This window comes from Urocitellus parryii, chromosome 9 (assembly GCF_045843805.1).
Source record: "Urocitellus parryii isolate mUroPar1 chromosome 9, mUroPar1.hap1, whole genome shotgun sequence".
In the NCBI taxonomy this organism is placed as follows: domain Eukaryota; kingdom Metazoa; phylum Chordata; class Mammalia; order Rodentia; family Sciuridae; genus Urocitellus; species Urocitellus parryii.
In genome coordinates, this window is record NC_135539.1 from 19,713,252 (window position 1) to 19,732,333 (window position 19,082).

A 19,082-nucleotide genomic window follows, 5' to 3' on the forward strand; every position below is an offset into this window, starting at 1 on the left:
CCCTTCCCCTCCTCTCCTCCTCACAAGTCTCCTCCCTAGAACCTAGATCTCGTCCCAGCACCAAGATTCTCGGCCATCTCTTCCCCCTGGCGAGTTCACTCTCGGGTCTCATGAAAGCCCTGGCCGGGCAACCAAGGCTCTCTACCGGCCAAGCTCAGGACTCGGGAAGTAGTGGGTGACTCTCTTCTCTCAGTCCCAGACTCCAGGTCACCATGGGAACTCCCAAACCCCACCTGACGCCCTCTCGGCCGCCTCCTCGCCCCCTGAGCCCTGCTCCTTTTGGCTCCTGATCTGAAGGCCCACCCACGATTCAACCTTCCCATCTTCATAACTTGTATCACGAGTGCTCGGGAAAATGGAAGGAAGTCCCTTACGTGTGGGCTCTCTCCTGTCTCCACTCTAGCCTTCCCTTGGCTCCTCTTGCTCCTACCTGCCACGAAAGCTCTGGACTCCTCCAGAGACCCAACTTCTAGACACACAAGGAACCCAGAACCCTCCTCCCTTCTTCTGTTGGCCTAGCACCTTGTCAAGTCCTGGGCAGCAGGCTCCCTGGCCAAGGCCACCCTGAAGTAACATTCAGATACAAAGGACAGTCTCAGCGGGCTTGAAAGAGACCTAAGGAAAAAAAAAGAACAGGGTCAATTTAACTTTTCCCTTGGCTACAACATAGAAGAATGACCTCAAAACTTTCCCCGATCTCCCCGTCTCCCCGATCTCCCCGTCTCCCCAATCTCCCTTTACATGGCTAAAAAGCAGGGATTTGCTCTGGGGGGTCCTCAGACACAGGCTGAGGCCAACCTTTGCCCCTGTGGCTTATTATCCAAGGATCTTGACCCTACTGTTCGGGGATGGTCCCTTGCCTACCATCGTTGGCTGAAGTCTCTCTGCTCATTAACAAGTCAAAGAAACTCACCTTGGGGGCCCCCACTCCCCATCCTGCTCCTCATCATCTAAAGGGACTCCCCACCTACCAGGGCTTCCATTCCTCACCCCCCGTCACCTGTTATCTACAGGTTCTTAGTGGTGCTTCATAAATCTTGCCTGGTGGAAGATCCAGTCTTACTTTCCACACGTGCTCAGCTCTAAACCCTGCTCCTCTCCTCCCTGCTCCTCAGGACTCTCCCAACTCTCCTCCTCTCACCCATTCAGGCACTGAAACTCTGGAGGAGCTTCTTCTACATCCCTCTCACGTACAGGAAGGCCCCTTGCTCCAGGCCACTTACACATGGTCCACTAGATGGCTCCTCCTTCCTTCAGGAGGGACTTCCTCAGGCAGGGTCTGCTCTAGTCTCTCTCACCTCGGTTGTGGAAGCCGCTCCCCTCTCCAATAACACATCCACCCAGCAGGCTGGACTGGGTGCCCTCATCAGAGCCTTTGCTTTGGCAAAGGGAGCCTCCCTCCATGTCTCCACGGACTCCAAACACGCTTTCCACATACTTCTCTCCCACTCTGCTACTTGGAAGGAGCACGGATTCCTCACCACCAAGGGAACTTCAATTACTCATGCTCATGAACCCAGCCTCATTTCATCTCAAAATTGGGAGCCATCTCATCACCAAGTCACGAAAAGCTAATTTCTGTTTTCCTATGAATGACTGCGATCTCTAAACTTGTTAGGAATTCCTGCCAGTGCCTTGAATTCGCCCAGGCCTGGCTCCCCCTGACCAGATAACAACCCTCTCTGAAACCTTAGTGGTGCCTCATAAATCCTGGTTCCCCCCTGACCAGATAACAATTCTCTCACTCTGAAACCTCAGTGGCACCTCATAAATTCTGATGTTGGGATCTGAATTTACTCCCTACCTTGGAATATCATGCCATGTAGATCATTAACCTACTATCCGCCTTTGTATTACGCTTGTTAACATCCTGTTATCTGTAAGTTCTCAAGACGCCCCCGTTTGCAACTTTTTGTGCTATAAAACCTTGTTCCTGGAGAGCTGGGCTGCTGTTCTCTGGCCCGGGATTTTGAGTGAGACAGTCACTGGCTGTTGAGAGCCACAGCCAAAGGGGCCCCAGCAAACTTCCAGCTGCCAGCTGATGATTGGCTCACAGCGGCCCCAGCAACCTTCTAGCTGCCAACTGATTGGCTCCTCTGCGGTGATGCTCATTGGGCTGTTTCCCCGCCCTTTCAGACCACGGAGCTGCTCATTGGGGAACTTTTTTTGGCTCCGCCCACGTGACCCAGCCAATCAGCCTCAAGAGCAGGAGGATTGTGGGAGGTGGAGAGGCGTGTGGGAAGCCGGTGGTGGCAGTTGGGCTCTGAAGGTTTTCCTGAGGAGCTGTGTGGTGTGGTGTGTGAGTTCTAAAAATAAAGTTCGTTTCCTTTGACTAGTGGCTCCTGAATTGTGCCCAGCCAGACTGCGGCATTTGGTGGCTCGCACGGGGAGCGACTGAGGGTAAGTAAACTGCTCGCCCCTGAGGGCAGGGCGAGAGGATGGGTAGCCATTTTAAGATTCTTCTTTTGTTTGGCTTGGCTTTTGTTTTAAGTTACCTGTTCCTGGAGATGAGTGAGACGGAAGAAAAACCGCTCACATCTGAGGAACAGATAGGGAGAAAGGACGGATGGACATGTCAGGAGGATAGAAAGGCTGATATAATGATTTTTTGTTGTTCCAATTTTGTTTCACTCTGTTTCTGTCTTGCTTGGCATTATCTTGTTGGGTTGTATTATAGTTATAGTAGAAAAATTCAAGTAAAAGAGAAGGCCTCTCAAGTTAGTCAGACAGAGGAAAAGATTCAAGTAAAAGAGAAGGTCTCTCGAGCTAGTCAGACAGGGGAAGAAAGTTTAGAGAAGAAAAAGCCATCAGCGGGAAAGTTACAACAGGAGACTGCTACTAACACCTTTCTATCACCAGAGGGCGTAAGTGTCCAACCAACAGCGCCACCTCCATATGCTGGGAGGCCCCCAACCCCCACAGTTGATAGATGGGATCCTGAGACAGGACCTCAAAGATCAGCATGCTCTGTATTTGAACAGTCAGGAGGGCAGCGAATTCACCATGTTTTAGATTTCAAAACAGTGAAGCAGCTAAAAGAGGCTGTAACAACCTATGGTCCTCAAGCACCCTTCACTGTAAGCATGGTCGAATCCATTAACAACTTGAACATGACGCCAGCAGATTGGGCTAATATGTGTAAAGCTGTGCTAAATGGAGGTCAATACCTGTTATGGAAGGTTGCCAATGAGGAATTTTGCAAGGAGACGGCTAGGCGAAATGCAGCAGCTGGTTATCCTCAGAGAAATTTAGATATGTTGTTAGGAGAAGGACCTTATGAGGATCAGCAGCAACAAATTGCATATGATCCTGGCGTATATGCACAAATTGCTGTAGATGCAGTTAAGGCATGGAAGACTTTACAAGGACATGGAGGTTCACAAGGTCAATTATCTAAGGTAATACAAGGAGCTAATGAACCTTACGCTGAATTTGTAGATAGGCTTATTCAAACAGCTACCAGAGTTTTGGGGGATACAGAACAAGCAATGCCATTAATAAAACAACTGGCTTATGAGCAAGCAAATCGTTGGTGCAGAGAGGTCATTAGACCATGGAAACATGAAGATTTAAACACATATATTAAATTATGTAGAGACATTAATGAACAAGGGCAAGGCTTGGCAGCTGCAATACAACAGGCTTTAGATGCCAGGCCAAAAACATGCTACAATTGTGGACAAACAGGACATTTTAAAAGGAATTGCCCCCATAGAAGGAGGGTTTAACAATACTAGGTATCAAAGGAGTAGAATACCGGGTATTTGCCCACGATGCCTTAGAGGGAGAACAGCAGCCAATTTGGATTTCAGAGATTAACTAAAGTCCTGACCCAGTGATTGTCTGGAGTCGGGGGTCTGTTTGTGTGTTTCCACAGGGAGAACAGCAGCCGATTTGGATTCCAGAGAGATTAACTGAAGCGATTTCTACAGACCAAAAAGAAGATGATTTGGCTCAAATCCATAACAGCTGATATCCAAAACTCCAGTTTGGCTATTCTTATATCTGTGATAGAACCAGGATGCTTTTTTCAATATCTATTTTATTATTACCCTTTCCCACATCATGAAGTTCTATTTTGTTTTTTGAGCTCATACAGACCTACCTAGGTTAATGTTTTGCTGATCAGTTCTATTTTTTGACTATAGAGTTTTTAAACATTTCAATGGAGATTTCATGTGTAAAAAGTTACAAGGCCTTTACTATTATGTTATGTATTGTATGTATTATATTATGTGTGCACACTTTTGTTTTGTGTTGTATGTTTGTATGTACCTATGTCCATATATCATATATGATGAGCGCTCATGAAAAAATGGATCCAAATATTGTTTTTTTTTAATTCACATGATTTAAATGGTTTAATTTAAATTGGGTAAACAGCTGTTGAGGATTGTTTTAATATGTGAACAAAAAAGGAGGTTAACAGATCTGTTTGTTTACTTTCACCTTTCCTTTTCATTATATTTAATAATTTGTTCAGGATAATGTAAATTGTTCAGAAAATTGTTTTCTTTTAGTGCCTGCTGGAATGTTATATAATTTTTTCTTTAGCCATTATTGCCAGAATTCCTGTCTTCATCCCAGTGCCGGTGAAGACAAAGATAAAACCAATCTACAGCTTCTGCAATAGCTATCACTGAACTGTTTGCAGAACTTGCCTGGACTATGTATCACTTGTATGCATTGTGAACTATCTGTTGGTGCAGCAACTTGTGATAGTGTTGGGGTATTTTTGCTGATGGTGTCATCGGTGGTACAATTTTTCCAAAAGGAGCCGTCAATTGGCTTGGTGTATCCTCCTCCCTTCTGCTTGTGATGGTCGTTCAGCTAAAATTTGGGGGCCAACAGAGGTGAGGCAAAGAACTTCACCCCCCCAGCTGGTACAAAGGCCTATCCACAGGTGTGGCTGTATGCTGGACCGGTAGTCAATGACGGGTAAGATCCAATTGCAATGGTACCAACCTAAGACAGGAGGCTGACGCCTTGAGGTCAGCTCATCCGATGACGGGTAAGGACCATATGTAGTATTGGACAACCTAAGGCAGGCACGGTCCCTAAGCCACATGCTTGTTGTTTAAACAGAGAGGGGGAGATGTTGAGAGCCACAGCCGAAGGGGCCCCAGCAAACTTCCAGCTGCCAGCTGATGATTGGCTCACAGCAGCCCCAGCAACCTTCTAGCTGCCAACTGATTGGCTCCTCTGTGGTGATGCTCATTGGGCTGTTTCCCCGCCCTTTCAGACCACGGAGCTGCTCACTGGGGGACTCTTTTGGCTCCACCCATGCGACCCAGCCAATCAGCCTCAAGAGCAGGAGGAGTCGGGGGGTTGAGAGGCTCGTGGGAAGCAGGTGGTGGCAGTTGGGCTCTGAGGGAATTCCTGAAGAGCTCCTGTGGTGCGGCATGTGTTCTAAAAATAAAGTTTGTTTCTGCTTGACAAGTCGCTCGTGAATTGTGCCCAGCCAGACTGCAGCAGCTGGCTAGCCTTTGTGTACACAAATAGAAGCGTGCTTTAATTTATTTTAAAATTGGAGTCGGTGGTCTTTTCTTGCATCGGGGTTCAACAATGCCCCCTTTGTCTCCGATCTCCTTCAGGCCTCAAAGTTTCCCCCTGCCATTGGAACTGAGGGACAGCAGCTACATAACCCCCTTCTCCAGTGGGCACTTCCTTTCCTGACCTCTCTCCTTGTCATAGGCCTTTGGCTAATGCTTGCCTCCTGTGTCATTAGATTTATTGATGACAAGATTCAAAGGATCTCTCACCAAACCAGTTTCTGTCACAGGACTTTCCACCACCCCACCAAAATTGAGCCGTCTGGAGTCAGCATCGCCTGGCACCTCCTGACCATCATCACTGCCTCAGTGACACCCCACACCCCTAACAAGGGTCCAGATGCTGCTCCTTCCCAGCAGGAAGAAGATACAGAAGATTGAACTAGGCCCCTGTCCCTTAAGGGGCCCAATAACAAACAAAAAAAGGGGGGAGATGTAAAGTCATTTTTTAGCGTCTGGGCGGCCATCTTAAGTGACAGTGGCCATTTTTTAAAAAAAGATTCGCTTTCCCTCCCAAGGGAAAGGCTCTGAGAAAGGCTCACCTCCCCTCATACCAATTCCACCCTTCACCGCTGGCATTAGGACCCACCGGCTCTAATCCCTGAGCCTGCCCCATAACAGTCCCAGAACCCAAGCCTGTATTGCCTCTCTCCATCTATGGAGAGGTGGCCTTCCTTTGTCAGCTCTGACAGATAAACTCTCGTGTGGATCCCTTTCTGGTCTCCGTCTTCCATTTCTCACTCTCCCTTCTCCCAGTTCCTCACTTTCCTTTCAATTGGGATAAGAGCAATGAAGGAAAAATCCATACCCCATCGGTAACTCTAGTGTATGTCAACATAGCTATATGTTAGCCGAGGAGGTGGCGCACACCTGTAATCCCAGCGGCTTGAGAGCCTGAGACAGGAGGATTACAAGTTGAAAGCCAGCCTCCACAATTCAGTGAGGCCCAAGCAATTTATCGAAACCCTGTCTCAAAATAAAAATTTTTTCAAAAGGGCTGGGGAAAAAAATTTTTTCAAAAGTGGCTCATTTCTTAAGTGCCCCTGGGTTCAATTCCCATGACCAAAACAACACAACAACAACATTATCTGTTAACATAACGACGTGATCTAGGATAACCTGGGACGTGGAGATGGTGGGGAGGTGGGGACCGGTAGGGAAGTGGCATTTATTGAAGCTATGACCTGAAACAAGTTGGAGCTTGCCAGGCAAAGACAGGAGGCATAGAACATTCTAAGCATTAGAAACAGCATGAACAAGAGAAGCCGTCTCAGCAGGTGAACAGATGAATCAGGATGGAGGCCAAGTTCAGGGGGATGAGAAAGCTGTAGGATAAGATGCATTTGGAGTGCAATCCGTCTCTTAAATTTACTCGCTGGTTTGCATTTCTCTAATTGCTAGCGGTGTTGAACATTTTTTCATATATTCGTTGATCGATTGTATTTTTTCCGTGAAGCATCTGTTTGGTTCCTTAGTCCATTTGCTTATTGGATATTTTGGGTTGTTTTGTTTTGTTTTCTTGTTGAGATTTCTGAGTTCTTTCTGTATCCTGGAGATATCCAGGTGTGGGGGGTAAAGATTTTCTCCCCTTCCGTAGGCTCCCTCCTCACGCTATTGTTTTCTGTGCTGAGGAGAAGCATTTTAACGTGACTCCATCCCATTTATCTACTCTTGATTTTCCTTCTTGCACTTTAGGAGTCTTCTCAGGGAGTCAGTTCCTAAGCTAACATGATGGGGATTCGGGCTTGCTTTCTCTCCTATTAGGCACAGGGTCCCTGTTCTGGGGCCTAAGTCTTTGATCCACGTTGAGTTGAATGTTGTGCATGGTGAGAGGGAGAGGTTCAATTTCATTTTGTTGCATATGGATTTCCAGTTTTCCCAGCACCATTTGTTGAAGAGGGTCTCTTTTCTCCAATGAATGTTTTTGGCACTTTTGTCTAGTATGGGATAACCGTATTGATGCGGGTTTGTCTCTGTTTATTCTGTACCATCAGTCTACACGTCTATTTTGGTGCCAACACCACACCATTTTGGTTACTACTGCTCTGTAGTATAGTTTAAGGTCTGGCATTGTGATGCCTCCTGCTTCACTCTTCTTGCTGAGGATTGCTTTGGCTACTCTGGGTCTCTTATTTTTCCAAACGAATTTCATGATTGCTTTTTATATTTCTATGAGGAATGTCATTGGGATTTTAATAGGAATGGCATTATGTCTGAATAACCCTTTGGGTAGAGTGGCCATTTTTGACAATATTAATTCTGCCTATCCAAGAACATGAGAGATCTTTCCATCTTCTAAGATCTTCTTCAATATCTTTCTTTAGTGTTCTATAGTTTTCATTGTAGAGGTCTTTCCTCTCTTTTGTTAGATTGATTCCCAAGTTTTTTTTTTTTTTTGACACTATTGTGAATGGCATAGTTTTCCTATGCAAACCAACACTACTCATTTGATCTCACTCCAGTCAGAATGGCAAATATCAAGAATACATATAACAATAAATGTTGGCGAGGATATGGAGGAAAAGTTTATACATTGCTTGTGGAACTGCAAATTGGTGCAACCATTAAGGAAAGCAGTAGGAAGATTCCTCAGAAAACTTGAAATGGAACCACCTATTTGACCCAGCTATCCTACACCTCGGTTTATACCCAAAGGATTTAAAAACAGCATACTATAGAGATGCAGCCACATCAATGTTACAGCAGCTCAATCACAATAGCTAAATTATGAAACCAACCTAGGTGCCCTTCAACACATGAATGGATAAAGAAAATGTGATATATATGTATATATATATATATATATATATACACACAATGGAATATTACTCAGCCTTAAAGAAGGATGAAATAATGGCATTTGAAGGTAAATGGATGGAGCTGGAGAATATCATACTAAGTGAAATAAGCCAATCACAAACAACCATAGCTGACTGTTCTTTCTGATATGTGGATGCTAATTCACAATGAGGGGTGGGTGGACTAGGGAAAAATAGAGGTACTTTTGATTAGACAGAGGGGAATGAAGGGTGGGGAGGGGATATGGGAGTAGGAATGATAGTAGAATGAATCAGATATTATTACCTTGTGTGCATGTATGACTACATGACCAGTGTGATTCTACACCAAGCACCACCAGAAGAATAAATTATGCTCCATATGTGTATGATGTGTCAAAATGCATTCTACTGTCACATATAACTAATTAGAAGAAATTTTTAAAAGTTCACTAGCTGAGGTATCTCCAGCCAAGTCTTGGTTTCCTCACTATGTAACTGAATGAAGTGACAGAAGTTGAACTAGACTCATATACAGGTATGATTTTTGACTCACATCAACCTATAACCGGACAGCTTCAGGCTGGGTGCAGTGGGGCCCCCACACCCGAGATCCACTCCTCCAAGGACTTTCTCGGCTCTGTTCTTCTCCATGCGTCAGGCCTGACCTCAAGATGGCTACCAGAGATGGCCCAAGCCATCGACTTCCCCTCACATCCAGCAAGAGAGAGAGGGTTCTCTTGAATCACTTTCCACAGCAAAAAGATTTACCCAACTGAGCCAGGCGCAGCGGCACATGCTTATTATCCCAGCAACCTGGGAGGCTGAGGAAGGAGGACCACAAGTTCAAGGCTGGCCTCAGCAATTTAGTGAGACTGTAAGCAACTTAGTGAGACCCCCATCTCAAAATTTTAAAAAATGATAATAATAAATAAAAAGGGTTGAGAATGTGGCTCAGTCGTTAAGTGCCCTTGGGTTCAATCCCTGGTACCCGCCCCCCCAAAAAAAAAAAGATTTACCCAACTGATCCTAGTTGGCCTCTTCCCTCTTCTAACCACAGCGAAGGAGAGTGATTAGCTCAGAAAATCCACCCCTAGAGCCGCTTTCAGTTCCTCATAATAATCTGGATGTCGTGGGGTCAGGTCACCATATGTCCCTTGTACCTCCATTTCCAAGCTGGGATGAATTTTTTTTTTTTTTTTTTGGTACTGAGGTTTTAACCCAGGGCACTCACATCCACAGCCCTTTTTATATTTTATTTAGAGACAGGGTCTCACTGAGTGGCCTAGGGCCTCGCTAAATTGCTGAGGCTGGCTTTGAACTCACAATCCTCCTGCCTCAGCCTCCTGAGCCGCTGGGATTACAGGCATGCGCCACTGCTCCTGGCTTTGGGGTGAAAATTTAATGTACATGAAACACCTAGCACATGAGCCGCACAGTAAATGACAGCTGTTTTTAATTTCACCCTAGGGATTTTTGCCCAAGTCAACTAAATAACATTTTATTCTTAATATTAATCTCAAGCCTACCTTGTTCCAAAAAGGACTTAAGACAGCTATTACTTTTTGTTGGCACTGCAGGGACAGCCCCCATCCATCCTCTGCCTGCCTGACGGTACTGCCCTGGCCTTCTTTGTTTTGTTAGTCAGTCAACAAACGTCCAGTGAGTGTCAACCTGGTGCCTGAATTTTGGCTAAAACCTGAGACTCCCAAAATGAAAGAAAATTCAGACAAATTGTTCATAGCCTGGTGGCAGCAAAAGCCACTCAGTGTGACAGGTGCTGTCACAGAGGCGTCTAAACTTTCTAAGCACCTAGCAGGTGTGGGAGGGGGCGACTAACTCTGGCCAACCATGAGTAGTTGGAAGGTCACTTGGAAGAACCTTGGGGCTGGGTGGTGGGGAAAGGTCTGGAAGAACAGAAGCTCTCTGCTGGGCTGGGGGTGTAGCTCGGTGGTGAGCGCTTGCCTAGCCCGTTCGAGGCCCGGGGTCCGAGCCTCAGGCCACATGAAATGAATGAATGAATAAATAATAAGTAAAGTGAAGGTATTGTGTCCACCTACAACTGAAAAAATAAAAATCAATAAAGAAATCCACTGCTGCGGTCCTCACTCTATTTTTTCATTTCAATTTGTCATCCACTTTCAGGACTCTTTTCCTTGCAAGTGACAAAGTGGGGACTCTAGAGAATTGGGGCTTAACTGACATAAGGCGGGGAAAGGAAAGATACTGTGTCATGAAAAAGAACCACCCAAAGCCCCGGGAGCCTTCAGACATGGTGGATGCGGAGTCTGAAAGGAGGTCCCACAGCCTCGTGGGGACAGTGGACACACCCAGGCTTTGCCTCCTCCCGTGGACTCCCAGGGTACTGCCTACGGTCTTCATCCCATTGGCCTTGCTGGGTTCAAATGTCCACTCCTCTACCGATTGTGACCAGGGCCACACACTGCTCTGATTGGCTGGGCCTGGTCACATGCCCCGCCCACCAGCTCCAGAATAGCTCTTTCCTGGCCAAGGTCCCCCTGAGCCCCACCGCAGTCTCTGAGTGGCTAGCCAAGACTGGAGACTTCTCCCGTTTCACAAATGAGGTCCCTCATGGGTTTCCCAACAAGCCTGGAAATAGCAAGGTCACCCAATGTGGCCTTCAAGAGAGAGAAAGGGGGAGGGTCTGGCTCCTCTGAAGGTAACCGGAATGTCCTTGCTTAGTCTGATCTGCCAGGCCCTTGAAGCTCTGAAGCCAGATTCTTTGGGGTGAGCCTTCCATAGCTAGGCAACCGTGAGAAATGCTTCATCGCTCTAACCACAGTTTCCTCATCTATAAAATGGGAATCAGCGAGTACTTAGCTGGAGAGGTACCTATACCACTCAGGTTCTATCATCAAACACAGATGAGGATTCGAAGAATTAACAAGGAGAGTATTTCCAAACGGGAGGGTAGAAGGAAGCCCTAAGGAACACACAGGTCATAGAAGTCAACCTCCTAGGCACAAGGGAGGGTACAGAAGGGGGCGCGGGACTCCAGGATTGCAGGTGGATGAGGTCAGCAGGCCACCATTGCTGCGATTAAACACATGAAGTGCTTAGAACTGTGCTGGCTACATTAAAATGTTTTCAATAAATTTTAATGACTGATTATTAATGACTATTTCCATCCCGGTTCCAACCCGTCTGTCTGTCTCCTGGCCCTCTCTAAGCCCACAAAGCTAGACTCCTCGTGGCTCCCAGAATCAGCAGATTTCTTTCACGTCTCTGAGCCTGTGATTTCTTTGTTCCGTCATGTGGAATGTCTCCTTTCTCATCCCTCTCAGCCTCCTTTCAAATTCCTACTCGTCCGGAAGACTCATCTCATGGATCTCCTCTTCAGGGGCCTCTGCCTACAGAGGATGTTTTTATAAACATCCATTAACATGATTAATGGAGAAGCTGTGCCCAAAGGTTTATGTAACTGTGACATCAGCCCAGAAATATCCATTTGCGTAGCATGACGTGGGAGCGATCTTCATCTGCCTCACTTCTCTTCCAAGTACAAGGGAGGATGACACCTTTCTTACTCCTTGCAATTCACAGGACTGTGCAAACTGGGTGGAAATGACATAGGTTGCTTCTGAGCCACATCATTCCATTGCCTGGGCAAATCCCTCTGATTCTGTGCTTTCCCTGCCAGGATGAATCCTGAGACATCATGCTGACATGGTGACATTGTGAGATGGAGTGATTATGAGGCCCGAACCCTTCACTGACTTACACCAGACCATCAGAATGAGAAATAAATATATTTTGTGTGTTTTGAGGCCCTGGGGTCTGGGGGTATTTGTTATTGCGGCTTATCCTGACTTGTCCTGACTGATACACATGAGCACAGGTGAGAAATGGTCTATAAAGATACTTTCTCACTGAACAATGTCACTCATTATTCACATCTTTATGCAGCCCCCCCCCACTGTTGAATCTGAGTTTTGGCCCTATGAATTCACTTTTTGACCAGTGAAGTGGAGCATGAATCACAGGAAGCTCTATAGCTTTTGCCCGGGTCTCTTGGACGACTTATTCCTCTAGAGCCCCTCAACACTGCATAGGAAGTACAATTACTTCAGGACCTTGTGCCGTGGGGAAGTTCTGGTTAGCCAGGTGGAAAGAAGGCTTCCATCTTCTGAGAGATCATAATAACTTGTTGTTTGAAGTCATTAAGTTTTGAGGTGATCTGTGGCTGTGGTTTGGAAAAGCGTCCTTCAAAGGCCGTGAGTTAAAGAGTTGGTCCTCAGCTTGGCGCCATGAGGAGGCAGTGGAACCTTTTGGACATGGGGCTTAGTAGGGAGGCCTTCAGTCTTTGGGAGCATGTTCTTGAAGGGTATTGTGGAACCCCCGTCCCTATTCTTCTTTCTCTCTTTCATTTCCTGGCTGGGGGTAAACTCCATCCTGTGCACCCCACCATTGCCCCCCAGCATCAGAGAATTAAAAGCAGTGGGTCAAACTCATCATGGGCTAGAACATTTAAAACTCTGAGCCAAAGTTAACCTTTTTTCTTTATGAATTGATCATCTCAGGCATTTGTTATAGCAGCAGAAAACTAACAAATACATTTGTCATGCCACAATACGTAACCAGAACACCCAGTATGGGTCTGCTCTTTGAGGGAAACAATCAAGAACCATCATAGCTCCTTTCTCTAGGACGATGAAAACCAGCTGTTCATAACCCCAACCAGCCAACCAACCAGTGCAGGACAACCCAACATGGAGACCTGATTTGACATCTACTGACTGTCTCCTTAAAAGACAAGAAATGCCAGAGGCTCATGTTCCTTGAGGCTATTTCCCTCCACCTCCAAGACAACCCACAAGGGCTTCAGTGAGCTCCAGGCAACTTTCATATTGTGAGACCCCTCTGCTCAAACCCAACTTCCCCCTGCACCTGTGTGTGTGTGTGTGTGTGTGTGTGTTACTGGGGACTGAACCCAAGGGTACTTGACCACTGAGCTACATCCCCAGTTTTCACTTCTCTTCCAAGTGAAAAGACCTCATGGGAGGTTTTCAGGTCATTGAGGATGTGAGGATCGTGAGCCAATACACCTTTTTTTCTTTATAAGTTGATTTATCTCAAGTATTTGTTATAGCAATGGAAATCTGACTAATACATGTTTTGTTTGTCTTTATTTTGAGACAGGGTCTCTCTCTAACTTGCAGAGGGTCTCACCAAATTGCTGAGACGAGCCTCGAACTTGCGTTCCTCCTACCTCAGCCTCCCGAGTTGTTGGGATTATGGGCATCCGCCACCGCACCCATCTCCACTTTTAGCTTGCATCCTAATTGATGGATTTCTGTTGGCATAAAAAACTTGGGAAGAATTTATAAAGTGATAAATCAGGGCGTATGTATTATTAATAGAAAAAAAATTGTGAAATGTCCACACCTCAGTTCCAAACAGTCTCGCATAATAGTTATTTTTAACCAGATTATTTCTCAAACAAGATCTAAGTTTAGGGAATTCAGTGTGTTATTGAACAATAGTCACTGTGAGTGTGTGTGTGTGTGTGTGTGTGTGTGTGTGTGTGGTGTTGATGCTAGGACTGAACCAGGGCCTCACACAAGCTATACAAGTGTTCTACCATCAAACTACATCCCCAGCCCAATCATCACTTGTTTTAATGGTAAATGAAATTGGCGAGGATAATTAGGGTCACAAATGGATCAAAAAATATAACGTGACCAACGAATACAGATTGAGTATGAAATTTCCTCGATTTTATGTGCGGATTGGAACTAATTTTAAAAAGTAAGGACAACCTACTGTGAAGCAAGTAACAATTGAGGCAGCAAACCTAGCACTGCAATAGAGGAAGATATAAAAAGACCCACTAAACAATGCCGCTGTGATACAACCGAGTCTTAAATACAGGTGCCACCAGGTATCAGCTGCTCCTTTGTCCTCTGGCTCCTACGTGCTCTCTCCTCCACCCACTGTCAGCTGGACGCATCTTGAAAGTTTTCCAGAAACAATCCACTCACACCAAAGAAGTGTTTCCAGCTGGAGACGGCAGGAGGTGGGGGGTAGATCCTACTCACCAAGAATGACCCTACTCATCAGAAGGATCGTGTCTTCACCCCAGCAGTCACAGTAACAAGTCTCACCTTTCAGTAGCCGGTGGGGAGAGCTGAGAACCGCTACACCAAAGCCATAGAGAACCCCCCACCCCCAACACTGGGGATTGAACCACTCAGGGGCCCTTGACCATGAGCTACATCTCCAGTTTTGTTTCGTTTTGTTTATTGTTTGTTTGTTTTCACTTTGAGACAGGGTTTCTCTAGGTTCCTGAGGGTCTCTCTAACTTGCTGAGGCTGGCCTCGAACTTTCCATCCTCCTGCCTCAGCCTCCTGAGTCACTGGGATTACATGGGTTTGCTACTGAGCCCAGCCACAGAGATTTTCTTTACTGAAGATTTCCCGAGGAGACAGAAGGCAGGTAGGTCTTCCACCGAATTCCCCCGCCTCCGTAGCAAACAACGCAAAACCATCTGCTCCCACCTCCTGCTTTCTCCCATGATCCTCCACCGGTGGGACTGTTCCTAGATGATTACTTTCCTGAGTCTCTTATTTTGCGTTCTGCCTGGCTGTCTAGTGCATCTCTCCCCGCTCCAGAGCTTCACCTCACACTAGAAGTTTTTCTCCTTGCTTTTGTACAGATGCTGCCTCACCTGAGTGAGCCACACTCACCGAGCTCAGCACACAAAGGGTCTTCGTCCCAACAGAACCCACCACCCTCGGAAGGTGGCTTACTTATCATTTCTCAACACACTTGAAATTCATTCTCTCTCTCTCTCTCTCTCTCTCTCTCTCTCTCTCTCCCTGAACCCCTGGCACTGGGGACGGAACCCAGAGCCTCGCACCTGCTAGGCCAATGCTCCACACTTGAGCTACATCCTCAGCTAACACCTTGAAATCCCATCCCTCTACCCCAGGGATGTGTCCCTGTGCTCATTCTAGAACATTCTGATGTAAGACAAGTATAACTTGTCTCCATCTTGTTAACAGGAAGGGCCTGGACATCTATTTTTTTTCTATGGTTTGAATCTGGAATACCCCCCAGAGGACCATGTGTTAGAGGTTTGGTCTCAGCTTGGAACAATCGGGAGGTGGTATAACTTTAAGACCTAGTGGGTGGTCTTCAGGCCACTGAGGATGTGCCCTTGAAGGGTATTATGGGATCCTTCCTCTCTCTTTTGCTCTCTGGCCATGAGGTAAATGTTTTTGCTTTGCCAGGTGCACCAGCCATGATGTGCACCCTCAACATGGCCCAAAGCAATGGGGATTGTGAGCCAATAAACCTTTTTTCTTATAAAGTTGCTTTATGTCAAGTATTTGTTATAGCAATGGAAACCTGACTAATACAAAGTCAGGTTTTGTTTTGTTTTGTTTTGTTTTTTTCCTCTGATAAACTTGATTTCCCCTATGAAGGATTGCCTCTTATCCACACACAGTTCCTAATGTTTGGGTGAAACTGACACTACTCTTTGTGTCCAGAGTGAGTTTGTGGTGAGCTTATATTGTTTCCCTTTTTTTTTTCCCCTTGCACTAAGACAATGCTATAAAAAGAGCCTCCCATATGTACATATATTAGTGTGCCTGCGCCTATCTACAGGGTAAATAAATGATCACTGGTGGAATTGCTGGGTGGTGTTTTGGATAGCTTGTGTCAAATCACCCCTGGAGTTGTGAGCTCCTACCATCAAACCAGAAAGAATTTATATATACACAGACTATTGTCAATCTTCAGATTTTTGCTAATTTGAGAGATAAGAACCAATACTTGAGCATCCTGGCCATTGTTCTGTGAATTGGCTGTCTAGCCTCTGTTCTGACTACTCGGGCTTTTTTGTCTAAACTTCTGGAAATTAGCTATGTAATAGACTATTTGTGAAATGACCTGCAAAATTTTTCTCAGATTATCATTTGCTTTCTCATTTTACTTTCCTAGTTCCCTTGAAGAAGTTTTAAATTGTCTTTTTGATTTGTTTGTTTGTTTGTTTGTTTTAGTACCAGGGATTAAACCCAGGGGCTCTTAACCACTGAGCCACATCCCCAGCCCTCTTTATTTTTTATTTTGAGGTAGGGTTTCACTAAGTTGCTTAGGGCCTCGCTAAATTGCTGAAAGTGACTTTGAATTTGTGATCCTCCTGCCTCAGCCTCCCAAACCACTGGGAATAACAGATATGCATATTGTACTTTTTATAGTTGAATTTGACTCCTTTATTGCTTCTGGGTTTTGAGTCATGGTTAGAAAGGAGGCTCTTATGCCAAAGTAATAAAAGAATTTGCCCATGATTTTTTTTTTCAAGCACTTTCAATGGCTTTTTTTAGAAGCCAGGTAAATCATTAATCAACGTGGAGTGCATTGTGGTGTATGGTGTAAGGGACGGAGCCAAGACATCATTTTGAGACAGCAAAAGCCAAACCCAAGGCGGGTCAGACTTAGGGGTGATCTAGTTCCCAGAAAGAGGCAGGCCACTTAGCAGGGAAAGGAAATGCCCAAGAGCTATTTTGCATTATTATTTAGAGACAGAGTCTCACTGAGTTGCTTAGGGCCTCGATAAGTTGCTGAGGCTGGCTTTGAACTCGCCATCCTCCTGCCTCAGCCTCCTGAGTCGCTGGTGTTATAGGCACATCCTCTGTGCCTGGCAGTTCCTGTCCTGCAGCATTCCAACAGTATTTGGCTGAAAATCAAAAGCTTCAGGCCTTCACCTTCAGGGAGGAAGAAAAGGGGGGTGATTTGCATATCATTTACATTTGCTCCTCCCCCTGTCATCCCACTTGCCACGCCTCCTGCACCTAGTGTGACCCCGCTGCTCTTCAATCCCAGCTCCCAGGTCACTTCCTCCAGGAAGCTCTCTTTGACCTCTCGGCCCAAGCAAGTCGGGCTGGCCTGTGCGTCTCCATCCTGGAGGCCCCCCAGCCCACTGAGCCGGGTTTGGGGGAGCAGGTTATCAGCAGTGGCTCCCAGACTGAGTCCCGCGACAGCAAGGCGGTGTGCACACTCTGGGGAGCACTGGTTGTCAGCCCAGCACCCGTCTCCGACCTTTGGATTTCCCCTTGAGATTTTTTTTGTCTTTTCATAAAATATTGTTAGCAGGGATTGGAATCCGAAGTGCACCGTCCTCTAGGCAGAGGGAAGACTGGATCAAACCTAGGCCAAGGGACTCTCCCTCCCAGGACTTTGAATATCGGGACAAAGAAATGGAAATGGTTCCACGATGACTCCAGAAGTAGGGCCCACTCCGCAGCTGCCCCTTTCTGAGCCTCCTGTTGAGCCCATGAACAGCTCATCCACTTCTTTTTTTTTTTTTAATATTTATTTTATTTAGTTGTAGTTCGACACAATACTTTTACTCCATTCATTTACTTTTATGTGGTGCTGAGGATCGAACCCAGGGCCCCGCACATGCTAGTCAAGCGCTCTACCGCTGAGCCACAATCCCAGCCTCCCTCATCCATTTCTTTCCATGAAATCCGCTCTCACTTAAGTTGGCCACAGTGGATGTCAGGGTAGGTTGTGCTGCTGTAACAACCTCCAATTCCAGTAGCTCTACACAGTGGAAGTTTCTTGTTCATGTCACAGCAGTAGGTTTTTTTATTTTTTCATTTTTTTTTTGGTACCAGGGGGTTGAACCTAGGGGTGCTTAACCATTGAGCCATATCCCCAGCTTTAAAAAAAAAAAAATTTAGTTGTAGAATTTTAGTTGTAAAAATTTATTTTATTTATTTTATTTTTTTTTATTTTTTTAAATTTTTAAATTTTATTTTGAGACAGGATCTCGCCGAGTTGCTTAGGGCCTCCGATACATTGCTAAGGTTGGCTTTGAACCCTCAATCCTCCTGCCTCCGCCTCCAGACTCACTGGGATTACATGCTCCACCACACCCAGCTCAAAGTACATCTTCTCTGACGGCACTCGCCATTATATTTTTAGCTTCCAGCTGCACACCTGCCACAGAGGACGCACTCCATAAATACTTATGGAATGAACAAACAATGGAATGGCGGGAGGCTATGGTCTATTTGTGTCCTTCCCAGATCCGTAGGTTGAAGCCCAATCACCGATGGGATGGGATGAAGAGACAGTGCCTCGCTGATGACAGGGCGTACACCTGTAATACCAGCCCCCGGAGAGACCCGGGCAGGAGGACTGCAAGTTCAAGGCCAGCCTGGGAGAACTTAGTGAGCGCCTGTCTCAAAATTAAAAAAAATAGAAAGGGCTGTGGATGTGGCTCAGGGAGAGAGCCTCGCAGGTTCCATGCCTAGTAACACACACACACACACACACACACACACACACAGAAGGGGAGAGGGAGGAAGGGAAGGAGGGAGGGAGAAGGAAAGAAAGAAAAGGAGAGGGAGATAGATAGGGCCGGGAAGTGATCAGTCACGCAGGGTCTGGTCTCATGAATGGAACTGACGCCCTTATAGACAGGTCCCCAGAGAGCCACCTGTCCCTTCCACCCTGGGAGGACATAGCTAGAAGGCGTCACGTTTGAGGCAGAAAGCTGAACCAAATGCTGAATCTTCCACCACCTTGATTTTGGATTTCTCAGCTCCCAAAACCATGAGCAATAAAAGTGCTCTGATTCTAAACTACCTGGATCATGGTCTTTTATTGCAGCGGCCCAAAGGGACAATCATACACGTGATGTGGCTCAGGCGCCATTATCCCCGCGAAGCTCAGGGTGGTGAAGTTATGGCCATCCGGCCGGGCTGGCCACCTGTGC